The sequence below is a fragment of the Mus caroli genome, unplaced genomic scaffold (genome assembly GCF_978045245.1).
Source record: "Mus caroli unplaced genomic scaffold, Mus_caroli_1 scaffold_11, whole genome shotgun sequence".
Taxonomy (NCBI): Eukaryota; Metazoa; Chordata; class Mammalia; order Rodentia; family Muridae; genus Mus; species Mus caroli.
The window spans coordinates 17,343,007-17,364,241 of record NW_028227266.1 but is presented as its reverse complement, the minus strand read 5'-3'; the positions used below and the strand labels follow the sequence as shown (position 1 = coordinate 17,364,241).

At 40.6% G+C, this 21,235-nt stretch overlaps 1 protein-coding gene across 2 annotated transcripts in view; it reads left to right on the top strand.

Annotated features, from left to right (window-relative positions):
• The first annotated feature begins 2,175 nt into the window (after positions 1-2,175).
• The window catches only part of LOC110302590 (uncharacterized), a 36,132-nt gene continuing 17,072 nt past the window's right edge, over positions 2,176-21,235 (top strand). For both annotated transcript variants that reach the window (XM_029482115.2, XM_085844438.1), the window contains exon 1: positions 2,176-2,728. The gene's annotated coding sequence lies outside the window, so the exon portion shown is untranslated. The remainder of the gene's footprint in view (positions 2,729-21,235) is intronic.

The following is a 21,235-nucleotide window of genomic DNA, read 5'->3' as shown; positions in this document are numbered from 1 at the left end:
AATCCTCTTGTGTGAGGCTTATTGCTGTTGGGTTTCAGACCTGGAAGAATCAGCTGAGGTGCATGTTTAACATATCAATGTGGACCTGGCCTCCAGGTTCTCCCAGCCTCCCTCAATCCTGTTACAGGAATGGTTGTTCACTGCCCTCTATGTTGAACTTTTCCAAACAAGGTGCTAGGCTTCCTCTCACCCAGCAGCTGCATAACAGGCTAAAGAGTGTCCTTTCTAGGTAGGTTATCATAAATCTCTTCTAGGCAGCATGGTTAATCTCTGTTTCTTCCAGGCTGCTCAGCTGGCATGAGCCTCTTCTAGGCAGCCCAGCTTGAGATTATCTCTTAGTAATCCTAACTGCTAATACACACTTGGAAAAGAAGGGACCTAGTGAATCTGATCTATTTCAGGAACTTCCTGATGCCACTGAGTTGTTTACTTCCTGAGCTTAAGGAACTTCCCTGCAGGACAGAATATTTCACCTCTTAGTAAATAACCTGTGACTTAAAGAACTTTTCCTGTAGGACATCCCGTGTCTTTCCAGCTGATGTGCCAAACCATTGCTCTTAGGCGCTCATGGGTGTTTTGGTTATGTCTAGAACACAGTGTTCACAATACTCCTTTCCATCCTCCAGTTTATATTCTTTTAACCCTTGTTTCCTCGATGTTTCCTGGGCCTTGGAAAGAAGGATACTGATTTCCTATTTAAGGCCGAGAACTGGAGTCGCTTATTCTTAGCACTTTGATCTATTTTAAGTCTCTGCATTACCCACTCACTGCCCACTGGGGGTGGGGAGTGAAAGGCCAGGGTTGAGAGGAGCATCAATATATGGGTATAAACATTTAGAAGGAAAAATTAACAGACAACAACATTTAGCAAAGCCAAAATAGTAAGACACTCCCCTTCCCCAGAGTCTACAGCTTATTCTGAGTCTATTAGCAGGAGCAACAAGATAAACCTACTTTTCCAGGCTTTTCCTACTCATGTCCCCCCAAATTTTCATCTTTCTATTCTGCTTTAGTAAAGATCTAGGAACATACAGTCACTAGAAGAATGTAGTGACAGGAGAGACTGCAAGAGTTACACTAATATTAAATATATAAAAAGCCAGTCGGCAGAAAAAGACTTCCTCATGGGGCTTTATATAACATGTACAACATATATGAAGCATGCTCAAAAGAAGCCCTCACATACTTAGGAGAGGCAGGTACTATATAAATGTCATGTTAAGGGTCATATTTCATTTTCTAGGCTCTTTGTTCTCTAGGCCACTCCCATTCTCAAGAGTGCTCTTCACCACCTTTAAGTCCTTTCCTTCCTTTCTTTCTCTTGTGTGTGACCCTATATTCCTGACTAGTTTGAAACTATTTATGTAGACTTGACTGGACTCAACTCACTCTTTCAAACCCTGAATTAAAAAAGTGTGGGTCTCAAAAGAGTCCGGTCCCCAATGAAGGAGCTAGAGAAAGGACCCAAGGAGATGAAGGGGTTTGCAGCCCCATAGGAGGAACAACAATATGAGCTAACTAGTACCCCCAGAGCTCCCAGGGACTAAACCACCAACCAAAGAGTACCCATGGTGGAACTCATGGCTCCAGCTGCATATGTAGCAGAGGATGGCCTAGTCGGTCAGCAATAGGAGAGGCCCTTGGTCCTGTGAAGGTTCTATGCCCCAGTGTAGGGGAATGCCAGGGCCAGGAAGCAGGTATGGGTGGGTTGGTGAGCAGGGGGAGGGGAGAAAGGATAGGGGGTTTTCGGAGGGGAAAGCAAGAAAGGGGATATTTGAAATGTGAGTAAAGTAAATATCTAATAAAAAAAAAGTGTGGGTCACTATGCCTGGTCCCAATTTTCTTTTAGTTATTATTTTGTATAATGTGGTTAAGAGTGCAGGTGCACGTGTGAAGGCCTGAGGACAACTTGTGGAAGTTCGGCTCGCTCACCCGGTCTTGAACTGAGGTTACCATTAGGCTTGGAGGCAAGCTCCTTTACCCTGTGAGCCATTTCATCCACCCTACTTTCCTTTTCGTACTAAACTGTCTTTACTTCTAACGAAGTGTTTCTCGTCTAATTCTGTGACTAGAGACACAAGTACCTGGATACTTAAGTGGGTGCATTAAGGCTCACAAACCTAACAGGAGCAACTCTGGGTGACGTGTGCGCTTTGACAGGTCTGTCCTGTGTCCACACGGGCACAAATCCAGTCGTTGGTCTGGTTGTCAGGCCAGCAGAGTCTCTAAATCGACTTGGGGTAAAGCCACTCTTGGGGCAGGAAACGGTAACTGCCCTGCCTGAAGGGGCGTAAACTCAGGGTAAACTGAAGCGCCCGAAGCCGGAGGACACGTAAGTCGAAGAAAACAGCAGTGACATCAGCCGCCCTCCGCGGTCTCTTACGCTCCAGCCCTGGGTTGCAGAGTTCTTTTTCCATCTCCGTGGCCGTCAACCTGTATGAGACGCTGGCGACACTAAATAAACTCTTGCCCTGAACGTCTTCCAAACAGCGCGAGCAGGGGTCGGAACCGGTTTTGCAGCCCCAGGCCGGGAGCGGAAGTGCCGTTGGTGGTGTTACCTTCCGACTCTTCCGGCGCGAGCTCTAGGGTGTGAAGCTCCTTTGTTCCTCAGAGGCGGGTTCCGCCCCTCGGCGGCTGCACTTCCTCGGGCTGTGCGGGCCAGCGCGGCCCGAACCTCCGCTGCGCGCTTGGTTCTCTGTCTTTATGGTGCAGGAATTGGCGCGTTCAGGTGAGTGCGAGGTGAAAGCTGTTGAGAGGGCTTTGCCACCTTGTATTTACAGACGCGTGTATCATCAGAAATACGGCATCCTCTTCGCACGTCCCTTGTTTCCAACACTTAGTTACATTTGGGTAGAAAGCCATCTCTTTAGTTGTCGGTGTGCATGTAAACGCGTGTGTACTGGAAAAACAAAAAACAACAAACAACAAACAAAACCTTAAACCAGTATTCATTCATTGTAGCTGAATTTCTTAGGCCCTACCTACAGGGATTTCAAACAAGGACCTGTAGGAGGAATGGGTGGAGACTATTGAAGTATTTGGGTTGATTTATTTCTGCAAAAAATGTTTGGATGAGTTGTATTGATGGAAAAAAAAAATAGCTCTGGCCTTAAAGGAAATAAAAGTTGATCCTGAAGCAAATAATGACAATGACCGGAGAATGTGTTTCCCCAAATAACATGTTCCATTGTGGAAGACTTATTAGTGTTTTTATTTGTTTATTTATTTATTGGTGTTTTATTTGTTCATTTCTTGTATATGTGGATAGTTGGTTATGGCAAAGCGACAAAATTCAGCCTATATTCTTAGGCAGCTTGTAGCAATTGGAGAAGCTTAATACTTAACAAAGGAAATAAATATGAGACTGCAAATTGATGAAGACTCAAAGTTGAGGGCTATATTTTTTCTGTCTTTGTATGGAAATAGGTAAAATAAAGAAAAAATGGCGATTTAATCCAAAATACTAGATATTGGAGTTAGTGATGCTGAAGGGAGTGGGAAATAGTCACCTCTCCCTCCTCCTAAAGTATTAGCGAGTGTTGGGACTGCCTTTTTCAGTGTGTCACCTGAGTCTCTTTGGAGATCATTGTTACTGTTTGTTAGGATTGACAGAGGCAGTATGATAATGAAAGAGAGAGGAGACCTCAGCAGAAGGCGGTTTTCCTTTCCTGGGAAGGTGGAGAGTGTGTGTCGAGGTGCAGGGGGCTTGGGGTTTGAGAGGGCAGAAAAAAGGCTGGAAATTTTATCTGTATGTTTGTTCTTTGTAGTCTTAGGACGGAGACATGCCAGTAGTTGCTTTATCATATGTTGAGTGTTTTTGTAAGGTTTTCCCTGGCTCCTGACTGTAGATCATGTTCTCTTCACTGTTGGCTTTCTAGTCAGTATGCTGAGTCAGGAGTTTCTCAGCCCCTCTGATGCCCTTTACTTTAGATTATTAACTCTCCGATGTAATGTTACACTCGTGTTCCTGAAGAAGTTGGGTCTCACTGCAGCGCTCTTGCTTGCAACGATAGTGCTAGAGGACAGTTCTGTTAGGTCGCCTGGAAAATGCGTACTATTTCACTTTGGAGGTGGAAGCAAACTCTGCTGAGAAGCTATTGAAGTAGACACGACAGAATTTATTGCAGTTCAGTAATTACCAGATGTCGAATGTATGGAATCGGCAATTTCACGAGTATTGCTTCTAGGGGGCTAGGTACCAGCAAATCAAGGTTATAGTAAGATGTTAATAGATGCCCTTTAATATTTGGATTTCAGCAAGGAAAGTTGGCCACAGATGGAGAAACAATAGAGATAGATAATCACCCTCCTAGAATTGTTTTTAATATAAAACTTAACCCTAAGCTCCCTATTTTTGTGCATTGTCTCTCTTAGTTGTTTTAACTAAGGATCTATGCGACCATTTTATCAAGCCAACAAGTAGGAATGTCTTTGATTTTATTTTATTGTCTCCTATATTAGAAGAAGGTTTAAAGCCAAAATGGAATGCTTTTCTACAGTAAACACTATGACTGTGGGAAATCCAAGCAAGGATAAAGTTCAAGTAAAGCCTGTGTATTCTTTTCTTCTGTATTTATTCATTTGCTTGAGATGTTTCAATTTAGTGGGATTCCCCAGGCATAGCTTTAATCTAAAAGCAAGATTGACTGAACTCATGCATTTTTAACTGATATGTTTTTAGCAAGAGCTAAATCATAAAGATACATCCCTGTCCCCTTAATCTGAATCAAGTGGCGATGTATAAGACCTGGCATATAAAAGTACCATTTGGGGATTTAAATGAAGAACTTGAAATTGAGAACACTGTTGCTCTCAGTTTGTGTATATTTCAACTCCCTTTAGGTTGATGGTGTCTGTGTAGAGTGGGGGCTTATATAGGCCATTTAAGAACTTGTCTTGTTAAATACCAAGAAGAAAGAATTGTTGGTGCCTGGAGATACATGCCATTGTTATTTATTTATAATATTTATTAACTGACTTTATTTACTATTTTTCTTGATACTTAGGGATTGTATATTTTTGTGTATGATGCACTAGTTGAGCAGCATTTGTACAAGTGTAATGACCAGACGAGGATAGTTGGCTTGTCTGCAGCCTCAAACATGTTTCTTTTGTGTTAGGAACATTGGAAATCTTTTTTGTCTTTATTTGTAAGGATTTTATTTGTTTTTATTTTTGCATATGAGTGTTTTGCCTGCATGTATGTATGAGCACCACATATATGCACGCTTCATTCTTCTCATTCTTTTTCCTTCTTCCTTTTTATTCTTTTGCCTTCTCTTGACAGAGAGCCTGAACCCAGTCTTTTATATACTGAAGCTACATCATCAAAGCTTTGACCATTGTTAACTTTTTTTAAAAAAAAGAAATCCTTAAATTTACATAATTTTTATGAATCCTGAATAATTAGTCCAAGTCCACGCTTCCTTAAAACAGAAACTAAACACAAAGTAAAAGCATATTTCCTTATAGTGTTTACCCAGCCTGGTCTTCATGGGTAGCTGCACATAGCTCTTGGAGTTTCCTGGTACAGCAGACAGCAGTCTTTAGTAACTACTTTCCTTTTTAAGTTTCTTTTTAAATGTTTTCTCTTTTTATTCGTTTTTTAAACATTGGATATTTTATTTATTTACATTTCAAATGTTATCCCCTTTCCTGGTTTCCCCTCTGGGGAAAACCCCCTTTCCCATCTCCCCTTACCTTGCTTCAATGAGAGTGCTCCCTCCCACAACTTCTGCCTCACCACCCTAGTATTCCTCTACATTGGGGCATTAAACGTTCACAGGACCAAGGGCCTCTCCTCCCATTGATGCCAGATAAGGCCCCTTCAACTCCTTCAGTCCTTCCCCTAACTCCTCCATTTGAGTTTCCTGTGCTCAGTTGATGGTTAGCTGTGAGCATCCGCATCTGTATTGGTCAGGATCTGGTAGAGCCTCTCAGGAGACAGCTGTATCAGACTCATGTCAGTACTTCTTGGCATCCACAATAGTGTTTGGGTTTGGTGGCTGCATGTGGGATGGATCACCATGTGGCACAGTCTCTGTATGGCCTTATTCAGTCTCTGCTCCACTCTTTGTCCCAGTATTTTCTTTAGACAGGAGCAATTCTAGGTTAAAATTTTTGAGATGGGTGGGTGGCTCCATCCCTCAAGGGGTGTGTGTGTGCCTAACTTCTGGATATGGTCTTGACGGGTTCTCCCTCTCCTTTGTTGGGTATTTCAGCTAATGTCATCTCCAAGGGGTCCTGAGTGGTTCTTGTTTGCCTGGCAGTGGGGCTTTCTGGTTGCTACCCCCAGTTCCCCATCCCTCATTGCTACACACCTCTATTCAATTTCCTGACCCTCGGTACGTCTCTTCCATCTCCTCCCATACCCTTTTTTTACCCTCCCCCTCCTCTCTTTTTCCCAAGTCCTTCCCACCCTCTACCTTGATCTTTTTGTTCCCTCTTTTAAGTAGGACTAAAGCATCCACTCTTTGGTCCTCCTTTCTCTTGAGCTTCATGTGGTCTGTGAGTTACATTGTGGGTTTTCCACACTCTTTGCCTAATATACACTTATCAGTGAGTACATACCATGTTTGTTCTTTTGTGATTGAGTTACCTCACTCAGGATGATATTTTCTAGATCCATCCATTTGCCTGCGAATTTCTTGAAGTCATTGTTTTTAATAGCTGAGAAGTATTCCATTGTGTCAACATACCACATTTTCTGTATTTAGTCCTCCATTGAGGGACATCTGGGTTGTTTCCAGCTTCTGCCTGTTACAGGAAATATTAAAAATGGCCCCATCCCACGCTATACTCCTATTCTTCCCTTAACCCCCTATCTCCATCTTGCTGCCTCCATGGCTAACCCCAGGCGGTGGTCTTCCCAGCTCCAGTTTGCCTGTCTCAGAGTCCCTTGTACCTCCCTAGCCATCCTCCACCTGCAGCTAGTTGTCACAAATCCCCTTAACCCAGTAAATCAAAACTCTAGAAGCTTATAATTATCAGTCAGTTTATATATCAATACATTTTCAATTTACAAGATGCCCACATAATAATTTTAGAGCCAATTGATAATGATACAAACTGCATACTTAGATTAGACAAGTTATCATATGATATCTGCCCAGGATCATCTGTTGAGAAGAAGTCTCTGTTAAGATGTCTGGTGTAGCTGGGCGGTGGTGGTGTACACCTTTAATCCCAGCACTTGGGAGGCAGAGGCAGGTGGATTTCTGAGTTTGAGGACAGCCTGGTCTACAAAGTGAGTTCCAGGACAGCCAGGGCTACACAGAGAAACCCTGTCTCAGGAAAAAAAAAAAAAAAAAAAAAAAGAAGTCTGGTGTAAGTAATTCTGATAGGTCTGCCTTTATATGTTATTTGACCTTTTTCCATTACTGCTTTTAATATTCTTTGTTTTGTGCATTTGAATGTTTTGATTATTATGTGACAGGAGGAATTTCTTTTCTGCTCCAATCTATTTGGAGTTCTATAATTTTATTGAAGATATTTACCAGCCCTTTAAGTTGGGAATCATCGCTCTCTTCTATACCTATTACCCTTAGGTTTGGTCTTCTCATTGTGTCCTGGATTTCCTGAATGTTTTGGGTTTGGAGCTTTTTGCATTTTGCATTTTCTCTGATTGTTGTGCCAACGTTTTCTATGGTATCTTCTTCTGCCCCCGAGATTGTTTCTTCTATCTCTTGCATTCTGTTGGTGATGCTTGCATCTATGACTCCTGATCTCTTTCTTAGGTTTTCTATCTTCAGGGTTGTTTCCCTTTGTGATTTCTTTATTGTTTCTATTTTCATTTTTAGATATTGGATAGTTTTTTCATTTCCTTCACCTGTTTGATTGTGTTTTTCTGTAATTCTTTAAGGGAATTTTGTGTTTCCTTTTTAAAGGCTTCTTCCTGTTTAGCTGTGTTCTCCTGTATTTCTTTAAGGGAGTTATTTATGTCCTTCTTAAAGTTCTCTATCATCATCATGAGATGTGACTTTAAATTAGAGTCTTGCTTTTCCAGTGTGTTGGGGTATCCAGGGATTGCTGTGGTGGGAGAACTGGGTTCTGATGATGCCAAGTAGCCTTGGTTTTTGTTGCTTATGGTCTTGCTCTTGCCTGGTTATCTCTGTTGTTAGCTGGTATTGCTGTCTCTGACTGTGGCTTGTCCCTCCTGTAAGCCTGTGTCAGCACTCTTGGGAGATCAGCTCTCTCCCGGCAGTATTTGGGTATAGAGAGCTGTGGCACAGGGTCAGCTCCAGGCACAGATGGAAACCAGAAGCAGAAACTACTTTTATGTAAGAACAGAAAGGTGACAGACTACTAAGGTTAAAATAATTTATTGCAAAGTTTTAAAATTTATGCAAGTAAAGTAGCTAGTTTTCTCTAATATGTCCCTAGGCATTGTCATCTCCAATCTTTCAAGTAGTCAGGAGAATGAAGTACTAACTTTTTATATGCTTACATTATATATCATCTTTTAATTCTCTCATCTTTATTTTGTCATCCTAGCAATTCTGTAGCCTCATGTATTCACCTTTTAATACTGTTAATTTCTAATAATATATAAGCCTTTCTCCTATAAAATAAACCCATCTATCATTTGGTTGTTTTTTATAGATTCCTTCTTTTCCTATCCATGACTCTTCTTTAGACAACTCTCTATTCTTGATATCCTCAAGTTCATTCTGACTAATTAATGCAGCAGTCATTGGACCGAGGGCACATACGTCTCCTCATAATTCCAGTTTCTACCAAATCTTGTAAGAAGCAATTTCTACAAAGGACCATGTAGACTTTAATGGCTTCTGTGGTTACATTGTCTAGATCCTTTCCCATGGCCCTAAAGGCCAAGTGGAAGGTCTGTTCCTCGTCCTCCACAGCCTCATGACCACCTCCAGTCCTCATTCCTGAGAACCGCATTTGTTTAACTTATTATGGTGTGGTTAGTTCTGAGTAATGGGGGAAGTATATTCCCAAGAAAGAGAGATTAAAAGTAAAATAGAAAAGATAGCAGATCAGCTTCAGGGCAATAGCAACCATCAGCACACTTGGGGATCAACAGCCTGGTGATGCTCCAGGGGCAGGAATTATGTCATACCTCCCCTTCTGCAGCTGTGCTGGACCCAGCATATCCAGGTGTCCAAGTCAGAGAAGAGCAGTTGTGAGCCACCATGTGACTGCTGAGACCCAAACCTCAGCCCTTGCAAGAACAGAAAGTACTTTTAACTGCTGAATTATTTTTCCAGTCCCTGTTAGTTATTTTGGAATCTTCACTTAATGGTTTTCAAACATAGTTTTCCTGCAGTGCTGTAGAACATTAGGATGGATTCTTCCTATTTTACTGTTCATTTAAAAAAGATTTTCATGTGAGACTAAAAAAGGAATAGGTCTGATTATTCTGAGGGCAGGGCCATCCCAGTGAGAGGTGATTCAGAGGCACCAGGCCCATGTCCTTCCTTATTTGTTTTAACAGCCAGAAAAAGAAACTGGACACTTAGATGGTGGCTAAAAGCCTTCAACAGAACAAAACAAAACAAAAATGGGAGAAGAGACTAAACTCCTGCTGATTGACTGAGAATACAAAGGAACGTTAAATACAGTGCACACGACAGATTGAGTGCAGATAATGAGAGCCATAGATTGTCCCTGCCTTACCCCCTCCCACCCTCCCTCCTTTCCTTTGTTCTTTCCTTTTCAGTGTTAGGGATAAAACCCAGGTCCTTGAACATGCTGGGCAAGTGCCATACTTCTGAGCTGTACTCCAAGCCATTCTTAGTAAGTTTAATATCAACTCCTGAGATACAGAGTTAGAAATATGGGGTAATTGGATATATTGTATATAGGGATAATTTATTATACACAACATAAAACATATATTTGTAATCAATTATTCTTTTGAAAAAGTGGAGTTCTATAAAATATAATGCCTAAATGGAAAATTTACATATTAAATTGTTGTTAAATAAAAGGAATTCAGAACGCTGAGGTAGGGGATCACTTCTTCCAGCATGGGCAACATAGTAAAGAAACTCCTCTCCCTCATTAGAAGGAAAATAAAGATCAAAAGGCCATGAATTGAGTGTGGGGTCTTCACTGACATGCACTAAAAGTAACCAGCTGACACAATTCATGAAGTTCATTAATCATAGGACTCAAATTATATTTATACCTGAAGATCTTATTAAAGTTTTCTTTTTTTCTTTTTGAGACAAGGTCTTTCTATACATCCCTGGCTGTCTTGGAGCTCATTGTGCAGACCAAACTGACTTCCTGAGAGCTGGATTACAGACACATGCCACCGTGCCTGGCTCATCCTATTAAATTTAAACATGTGTCTCTATAGTTTTAAAGAGTTAAAATGGAGAAATTGGTATGCCTCATTCTTAACTGTGCACTTGATCGGATTTCATAATAGTCACAGTAACTATTGCCCTAAAATAAGTTCAGAATATATATTTTTTAATGTTTGGAAGATGGCCTTTTTCTTTTTTGTCCACACTGGCCTTGAACTCACTATCCTCTCTTGCCTCAGCATCTAGGGGTTTAAAGTTAGTTTTTGTCATTTACGAATTGACTTAATGGGTGCTAGAGAGATGATTCAGTGGTTAAGTACTCGTTGGTGCTCTCCCAGAGGACCTGGGTTTGATTTCTAGTACCCTCATGTTGGCTCTTTGTATCAGGAATATACCCCCTTCCCCTGTTAGAATTCACACTCAGAAAAAGTAAGGAGAAAAGTCTCTTTAAAGATAGTGTGAGCCTGGCTGTGGCTAATGTCTAAAGAGGAGCTGGCCACGGATAGATTTTACTAACTTAAGTACACTTTAGGCTTAGTCCACACATAATACTGTCATCCTTACATCTCTTTCACATCTTGGCCCAAGGTTATACTTTGAACAGTGTATCAGAGACAGGAGCTTGCAATTTAGGCAGGTGGGAAATTTACACAGCTATTGATTATATCCAGAATTATTTTAAGTGTACCATGTTGTTCTTTTTCAAATAGTCATTACTCAGGCTCATCTTGCCCACCTGGCAGAATTATGCTTTCCTCAAGAAAAAAACAGGGTTTTTATGGCAGGCAGTGAAAGACCCACAACGTGAGGACTCCCCCACGTTCTGACTCAGGAGAGGCAACACTCCAAATCACACAAGAAATGGTCTTGCTGCAACTGCAAGAGGATTTTTATTCAAGAGCGCTCTCGGGCCCATGGTCATACACCACGCAGGGGTAGAGGACTGTGGCGCCCCGAGTAGCTGAGTAAGGGGGTATTTAAAGGAAGAAACCACAACTCAAGGAGGTGGGGAGGGCGTTGTTGGAAAATACCAAAAATACCAGTTAAGAGTCACAAGGAAGTGCAAAGTCACAAGTGTCAGGTTATCTCTCAAGACAGTTTCTAAGAGCCCCTAACAATCTAAGAGCCCCTAACAATAGCACATTTGCATTGCAGGTTCCAGTAATGGTCAGGGTGGGTCAGGGTGACTTTCTTTGAATGAACACTCTTTGAACCCAGGAAGTGGGTGGGTGAAGGAATGTCACTATCTGTTTTATGACCAGCACCTGGAGCACTAAGCCACAAAGACCACACTCCCAAGCCTGGGCCTAAAAGCCTCGAATTTTGTTTTTACTTTGCTATACTTCTTCAGCAGGATTTAAGGATATTGTCTCATCCTGCACTGTCCCTTGAGTAGCTTGTTCTCTGGTAAACAAAACAAAACAAAACAAAATACTGGGCCTGATGGCATGTTGTAAGTCAGGATTGTCTTCTTTTGTTTTATGGGAACATGGCACATCCACTTCCACTGGAACTGGCAAAGTCCTGAAGCCAGCACTGCTGTTTGACACCCTTCTAGTGAAGCTGAGCTGAATGCTGCCATGGCTGTCATTCTGTCTCTCACCTTTAGGTTTGAATCTTTGAGTGTTGCATTCCTTAGGGATTTCTGCATTATGATTAAATTTATGTCTTTTCCTGAGAATATTATATCTGAGTCTTTTTAAGAAATCCTAAACTTACTGCCCCTTATGTTTTTAGGGAAATAAATAAATAAGCAATAATCTGGCTCTATTTTAGCCTTTCTTATGCCCTGGAGATCATGATAAGCATAAAAATGCTAGGAATTTCTTTATGAGGCCATGACTCCATCTTCTTGGGGGCATCTGCCCCTCAGCAAACAAATACTGTAATTGGAACAGGGTAAACGTAGAGACAGTTTACGAACTCTGACTGGCGAGAGGATTAGTAACAGATCCAAGGCCTCTTTTTTCAGTACACTTAGAGCTTTCTGAAAATGTTGTTTATATGCCCCAATATAGGGGAATGCCAGGGCCAAAAGAATGGGAATGGGTGGGTAGGGAAGTGGGGGGCGCTATGGGGGACTTTTGGGATAGCATTGGAAATGTAATTGAGGAAAATATGTAATAAAAATATTAAAAATTAAAAAAAACACCAAAATTAGAACTCGCAGAGGATTAATGAAAATTTTTATTCTCTATAGAATAAACTAGATGTATGTTTTAGAACCTTGAGGGTGTAAAATGACTTGGCTTTAGACAAAATTGGTGTTGAAATATACTTGCCATTAAAGTATTCAAAGATATGATTTATTATTTATTACCTTAACTCACCTTAAATACTTTAGAATTCAATCTTAAATGTAGTCTGTATATTTGAATTGGAGTCTTTCTCATTCCTTGATGTTGTCAGTTTTCTGTATATTTTTCCATAGAATCTTTGTTCAAATAAAGCAACAAAAATATTAAAAAAAAAAAAAGAAAATGTTGTTTAAAGATAGAGGATCATACAGGTATACCTCTAGCGGAATAGAATTCAATAAATAAGATAGGTTAACTCAAATAACCTTTTCTACTTAATAATATAGATGATGAAATGATATAAGTAAAAGGAGTTAGATATTAGCATTTGCTACTCATAAAAAGACTGGTTCAGATTTTTCTTTTTTTTGTTTTTTGTTCCAACATTATTTATTTTAAAAGAACATACTGTACTTTCTTCACTGTATTATTGTCTCTGTACTTTTATAAACATTCAGTAGAGCCAAGTCATGTATTCCCAGTTACTTAGTCATGTAACCCCAGTTAGTCCAGAGACTGAGGATATAAACACAGAACAAGTCAAAGACAACTTGGGTTACTTAACAAAACTCCGCCTCAAAAGGAAACAAAATAACAACAAGCCAAACATATACAGTTTTTGCCTACATGTACAAAGGACTGTGTTAAGTTCCCAGGTGTCCAAGAAACCAGTTGATAAGCTCATCTTATATATGTGATTTTCTTTCTAAATTTTCTTGTGTTCCACTGATGTATGTGTCTATTCTGACACATCTATTAACTATTGTTCTTCTTCTTCTTTTTTATTGGGTATTTATTTCATTTACATTTCCAATGCTATCCCAAAAGTCCCCCATACGCTCCCCCACCCACCCACTCCCACTTCTTAGCCCTGTCGTTCCCCTGTACTGAGGCATATAAAGTTTGCACGACCAATGGGCCTCTCTTTCCACTGATGGCCGACTAGGCCATTTTCTGATTCATATGCAGCTAGAGACACGAGCTCCAGTGGGTACTGGTTAGTTCATATTGTTGTTCCACCTATAGGGTTGCAGATCTCTTTAGCTCCTTGGGTACTTTCTCTAGCTCCTCCATTGGGGGCCCTGTGATCCATCCAATAGCTGACTGTGAGCATCCACTTCTGTGTTTGCCAGGCCCCGGCATAGTCTCACAAGAGACAGCTCTATCTGGGACCTATTTGTCTGGAGCACTTTAAAAGTGCAATTACTGCTAGCCTGTAAGAAGAATGTCATATATAAATGTGTTTGCTTTGGTGGAGGCATTCTTTAGATTCTTTGAATTGCAGTTATGGGGCTGATAATAGAAATGAAATCTGTTCTAGTTGTACTTTCTAATTGTGACTGAACTTGGAACCTCTGGACATGAAACAAAAAAAATCAAACACATATCCGGAGATAAAATGATATAATCTATACGTCTAGGATAATCATGAGTTTGTCTTTGTTCTGTGAAACTTGTATAAATAAAGAAGCAACCTGATTGCTAGTCAGTCAGAGCTGCAAGATTCCCCTGACTATGACTCACTACTCCCTCGGGGACTCCATATCTCCTCTTAGAAATCCTGTCAACTTCCTGGACTGGACCCACACAGGAATGAAGCCTAAAGGCTGGTTAGTCCTGGTGAACAGCTATTAAGTGCTTGTACCCTAAATTTTCTTATTTCCAACAGGCTTTATTAGCATAATTATGTTTAGCTGTAAGACTCTGGCGAACCTTAACTTATTGGAGACCTACTGAGTGAACAACATGGAGTTGGGGATCGATGCAAAAGCAAGAGGAATTTTATTGTTCCAGCATGCTGGGGTTGCTCTGTACACCAAGGAGAGAGAAGGACCCTGAGCAGCCCATTTGGCAAGTTTTTGTGCAATTTTCAGCAGCCATTAGGCACAATGTGATTGGCAGAACAGTGTGACTTTTAAATTGATTGGACTTTCCTTGTCTGTAGGTGGCCAAGGTTGGTCCACCCTGTGAAATGTGTCTATGTGCTCTGGGCCTCCCCCACCCGAAGGTGGCCAGTGGTTGGTTCCCCTCTCTCCCTCCACTTCCCCCATCCCCTGTGGTCTGAGGAATGTAATTAAACCTTTCCTTTCTGGAGAGGAGGGGCGCCTAAGTGCTACATGACCTTTCTCTCCTAGGAGGGCAGCGGTCTTGTGGAATTTTCCAATGGTCCTCATTATGATTGGGCTCTAGTCCTGTATAGTTTGTCTAGTGTTTGTAATCCATTTCCATAGCTATCCTTTCAGCTTTTCTTGAAATAGCATCCTCTCTATAGGTCCTAGTTTTGAAAGTGAATTCTTTTCTAAGGGATGTCTTTCCTCATTTGTAGTGAATTCAGTGTGTCCTAATTCCCAGCCAGCACCTATATTCCAGTAAAGTCTCTTTTGGCTCTAGCATTTGGCCAGTTTTGATTAATCTATTGTGAATATTGGTACAATTTGGATGAAAAGAGTTACCCTCAAATCGTGGAATATCTTATAAAAGAGTCAATAAAGTAAAGGCCACTCCCAGTAGGCAGAAGTCTGTGTGTGCCATAGGGCTTCCTAGAGCCTTCCATTTCTGAGGGTAGTATTTACATCACTTGGAAACTGTGTCCACCAAGTTACTCCTATGAGCTGGAGTGCATGTGATTGGTAAGTATGATTAGGATATCCAGCTACACTTATAGGGAAAATGATCATCAGGGCAGGTTATGCTGTGGCAGGAAACTTGGGCAGCTGCAATAGATTGAACGTTATATCTAGGAGTTTGTTGTTTTTTCTCATTTCCTACATCAGTGGCAATGCAGTAGTCTTAATTGGTTGGATCCAGTTAGACTTTCCCTCCTCTCTCCTTAATGGGAAACATTTCTATTGCTTTGGGTGCAAGGATTATAGATCTAACTCTATAAAGGGAATTCTCTCGGGTATTTCTTTTAGTCCAGAACTTGGAATTTATATTTATTGAATGTATATTGAATCAATAAAGGGAACTTTTTTCTGGATGTAGTAAAAATTTTGAATCTTTCTAAGCATAAAAACGTAGTTTAAGTAAAATGTGAGGTTTGGCCAACAGGCACAATAAAGACACAGCTAAGAAAAGGACATAGAATAAAAGTTCCTAAAATTAGTATTGTATCTATCATCTAAGGAAAAATTTATTCTAAAATAAATGTTAGGTTTCTCAGAAAAATTCCAGAAGATATACCTCTATGTAGATATGAGTTAGGATTTTGAGATCATTTATTTAACAGCTCTTTAATAGCTCATTTATTTAACAACTCAGTCAAAGCTATCTTCCATTCTTTCAGAAGTCCAGGGGATGTATCCTCAGGAAGAGTTGGTGCATGTTTGAGGAGGGATATAAGAATCCAAGTGTCTGACCCCTGAAATTTTGCAGCACAGGAGGTAGTAAAATAACCTGGTGAAGTCCTCCTCTCCAGTGTGGTTGAAGGGAGTCTTTGATGTAATGTCTTACCTAATAGAGGAAATCACCGAGTGTTAGTTCATTTAGTCTTTGTCTTCTGGGAGCTCCTCATTTTGGATCCACCTAGAAATTAATCTAGAAGTTGAGATTGCAGCAGCCCCTTGGTTGCCAGGTGCATTTTTGTTATTGTGGAGACTTATGAAAGGAGGTCAGAGATAGAGTGGCCATCAAGAACAGGGCTGACTCTCAGGGTAATTGGTTCCATGTAGTGCAGCAGCTTTCACTGCTTTATTAATCAAGTTACTGTTTGCTTCAGTGTTTGTTTTAGAATGTCTTAGGATGTTAACGATGGCTAATTATTGGGACAAATGCATAGCATCCAGTAATTCTGAGATTTGTTGACTATTTCAAATTGACTGGCCAGAAGTCATACATTCTGTTTCCACAGCATGCCATAGTCACACACCACTCCAACTGTGTGATGACTATCTATATAAATGTTCCCTATTTTGTTTTTTGCTAACTGGCATGCTCTATTTAAGGTTATGAGTTCAGCCATTAGACAGATGAAATCCCAGGCAAATGAGCGTTATGTCAGAAGTGGAGGTAACTGCATATTGTGCTGGAAAGTGCCCTTGTTCATTTGTAAATAAGAACTGTCAGTAAATAAAATCAGTTTTGTGTTTTCTATAGGTGTCTCCAGCAGGCCTCTCCCAGGGAAAGGAGTATACCAGTTATTTGAGTGCAGTTGAGTTTATCCTCTTCTAGTTCATCTGGTAAAGGAAGTAAGGTGGCAGGATTCAGAGAGTTGCAGTGTACTAGAGAAACATTGGAAGATGAAAGCATAAATATTTCTCAAGAAATTAGATGAGCCAGATGTGGAGGTACCCACCTTTGATTCATTCCAGCACTTGTAAGGCAGAAGTAGGTGCATCTCTGAGTTTGAGGCTGGCCTGATTTACATAGTGAGTTCTAGACTAGCCAGAGCTACCTGTAGTTACAAGACCCTGTCTCAAAACAACAACAACAACAACAACAACAAACAACAACAACAAAAAGATGAATCACTGAGTAATGTTAAATGTGATGATAATTTAGCAAAAGTTATACAGAACTAGGAACATAATGGTGATAGAAGAAGATGAGAAAATTTCTGCTGTTTTTAGTAGAGCACAAGGGCAGTAATGGACCTCATACGAGGAGGGTGTTTCCTGGCTACTGGATCTAATTGCTGATTGAAACGCACCAAGACTCTGTGTCTTTCCCCATGTTTCTGAGTCACAAGCCAATGCATTTCTTTTTCATGAGTAAACAGGAAAAAGCAAAGATTATAATTTGGGTGTTCTAGGCCAGTGGCCTGGTTTAAGGCTATCTTTAGGGCTTTAGGTCTGGAGAGAGGGCTGTAACTCAACTCCAGAGTTAGCTTTTTTTGTAGAGTAGATCAGACTAAAACAAATTTGTAATATCTGTAGCTGTCCAGTGGCCATGGATTAACTGGGTCTACCTGAAAGGGGGGCTGGAAATGAAAAAGGATGGGGCAAAAGAGAAGGATGAAGCCAAGACAAAGTTTCTGATCAAGGCTCAAAGTTTAATATTCAGCACTGCTTTTATATAGGGAAAGCCCACAGACCCCATCCTTTCAGCTGTTGCAAAGCAAGCTCAATGGGCAGTCTGTTCCTTAAAACTACTGTTGGAAATTGCAAATATCCACTTAGGTTGTAAAACCCATTGTGGCAAGCACTCAAGGTCTGTTTAGCCTGCTCAAATATAGGGGAAGGGCACAATTATCTACAACCAAAAGACAGAAAAACAAACTTAGTGATTAGAGGAGGCAGAAGTTGTTAAAATCTGCAAGCATTGGAAATTGTGTGGTATTTTGTGGCCATTGAGCTGTACTGAGACCATGCCATTTGCAATAAGACAACCAGGTTTAATGGAATCTGAGTATTGTGGGATGTTCAACAGAGAAGATTGCTCAGACATGGGTTTAAGCCAACATAAAGTCTTTATTAGCTCACAGTGACTTCACTGGGTGTTTGGGATCTCAGTGTAGCACCGAGCCTTATTTAGGGTGAGGTTTTAAGCTCAAAAACTATATCCTGGGTTGACGTACTTCAGATAACAAGAACAGTTGCCCAGAAACAGAACTACAGAAGCCATAAAAGCAAGGCTAGTCTATTTGGAGGCTTTCCCCAAACTATGAACTTTGAAGTTTAGGCCTTTGTTTTAAGTTTTGGCAGGTGGTGGTGTCTGCATGCTGAGTGTTACAGCCTGATGGTACTTACATCATGGAGTCAGCTGTGCTAAAGTCTCAGGGTCTGCTAAGGTCTGGGGACCTGTTATATGAGTCCAAGGAGGGAAAGAGATTAAAAGATGGGTGTGGAATATACAGATGGCAGATTGCATTTACTGATTATGTATATTGAACTATCCCTTCATCTCATGATGAAGCTTACCTGATCATGATGGATGATCTTTTGGATGTGTTCCTGCATCTGATTTATAAGTATTTTATGGAGGTTTTTCGTATCTCTGATTATGAGGGAAATTGGTGTTTAATTTTCTTTCTTAGGTTTTTGGGTGTTTTAGGTTTCAGGGTAATTGAAGTCTCGGAAAAATGATTAGACAGTGTTCCTTTAGTTTGCATTTTTGTAGGATAATTTGATTGTTGGTGTTAATTCTTCTTTGTAGGTCTGGTAGAATTCTGTGCTGAATTCATCTGATCCTGGGCTTGTTTTGGTTGGGAGACTTTGAATTGCTACTTCTCTTTCACTAGGGGTTTTGGGTGTGTTTAAATTGTTTATTTGATTTTGATTTAGCTTTGGTAGGTTGCATATATCAGGAAATCCATCCATTTCTTTTAGGTTTTCCAGTTTGTTAGAGAACAGTTTTTTTTTTAATTGGGCATTTATTTCATTTACATTTCCAATGCTATCCCAAAAGTCCTCCACACACTCTCCCACCCACTCCCCCACCCTCCCACTTCTTGGTCCTGGCGTTCCCCTGTACTGAGGCATATAAAGTTTGTACGACCAACGGGCCTCTCTTTCCACTGATGGCCGACTAGGCCATCTTCTGATTCATATGCAGCTAGAGACAAGAGCTCCGGGGGTATGGGGGGGTATTGGTTAGTTCATATTGTTGTTCCACCTATAGGATTGCAGATCCCTTCAGCTCCTTGGATACTTTCTCTAGCTCCTCCATTGGGGGCCCTGTGATCCATCCAATAGCTGACTGTGAGCATCCATCCACTCTGTGTTAGCCAGGCCCCAGCATAGTCTCACAAGAGACAGCTATATCAGGGTCCTTCAGCAAAATCTTGCTAGTGTATGCAATGGTGTCAGCATTTGGAAGCTGATTATGGGATGGATCCCTGGATATGGCAGTCTCTAGATGGTCCATCCTTTCGTCTCAGCTTCAAACTTTGTCTCTGTAACTCCTTCCATGGGTGTTTTGTTCCCAATTCTAAGAAGGGGCAAAGTGTCCACACTTTGGTCTTCGTTCTTCTTGAGTTTCATGCGTTTAGCAAATTGTATCTTATATCTTGGGTATCCTAAGTTTCTGGGCTAATATCCACTTATCAGTGAGTACGTATTGTGTGAGTTCTTTTGTGATTGGGTTACCTCACTCAGGATGATGCCCTCCAGATCTAACCATTTGCCTAGGAATTTCATAAATTCATTCTTTTTAATAGCTGAGTAGTACTCCATTGTGTAAATGTACCATATTTTCTGTATCCATTCCTCTGTTGAGGGGCATCTGGGTTCTTTCCAGTTTCTGGCTATTATAAATAAGGCTGCTATGAACATAGTGGAGCATGTGTTCTTATTAACAGTTGGAACATCTTCTGGATATATGTCCAGGAGAGATAATGCGGGATCCTCCGGTTAGTACTATGTTCAATTTTCTGAGGAACCGCCAGACTGATTTCCAGAGTGGTTGTACAAGCTTGCAATCCCACCAACAATGAGATTGTTCTCCACATCCTCGCCAGCATCTGCTCTCACTTGAATTTTTGATCTTAGCCATTCTGACTGGTGTGAGGTGGAATGTCAGGGTTGTTTTGATTTGCATTTCCCTGATGATTAAGGATGTTGAACATTTTTTTCAGGTGCTTCTCAGCCATTTGGTATTCCTCAGGTGAGAATTCTTTGTTTAGCTCTGAGCCCCATTTTTTAATGGGGTTATTTGGTTTTCTGGAGTCCACCTTCTTGAGTTCTTTATATATATTGGATATTAGTCCCCTATCTGATTTAGGATAGGTAAAGATCCTTTCCCAATCTGTTGGTGGCCTTTTGTCTTATTGATGGTGTCTTTTGCCTTGCAGAAGCTTTGCAATTTTATGAGGTCCTATTTGTCGATTCTTGACCTTACAGCACAAGCCATTGCTGTTCTATTCAGGAATTTTCCCCCTGTGCCCATATCTTCGAGGCTTTTCCCCACTTTCTCCTTTATAAGTTTCAGTGTCTCTGGTTTTATGTGGAGTTCCTTAATCCACTTAGATTTGACCTTAGTACAAGGAGATAGGAATGGATCAATTCGCATTCTTCTACATGGTAACCGCCAGTTGTGCCAGCACCATTTGTTGAAAATGCTGTCTTTTTTCCAGTGGATGGTTTTTGCTTCCTTGTCAAAGATCAAGTGACCATAGGTGTTTGGGTTCATTTCTGGGTCTTCAATTCTATTTCATTGGTCTACTTGTCTGTCACTATACCAGTACCGTGCACTTTTTATCACAATTGTAGAGAGCAGATTTTTAAAGTATGTCCTTATGATACTTCGGATTTCTTCAGTATCTATTGTGATGTCCCCTTTTTCATCACTAGTTTTATTAATTTGGATGTTCTCTCTATGTCTTTTAGTTACTTTGGCTAAGGGTCTTAATGATTTTTCTCAAAGAACCACCTATTTATTTCATTGATTCTTTGTTTTGTTTGTTTCTATTTTATTTCAGCCCTGAGTTGGGTTATTTTTTTTTGCCATCTACTCCTTTTAGGTGTTGTTATTCTAAAACTTTCAGGTGCGATGTTAAGATAACTAATATGAAATATCGCCAACTTTTTAAAAAGGTGTAGGTACTTAGTGCTGTGAACTTGCCTTTCAGATTTGCTCTCATGTGTCCCATAAGCTTGGGTATATTCTGTTTTCATTTTTATTCAATTCTTTATTTATTCACTTTATATTCTGATCAATGTTCCCTCTTCTCATGCTACCCCCCCTCCCCAAAGTTCTTTCCAAATCCCTCCTTCCCTTCTTCTG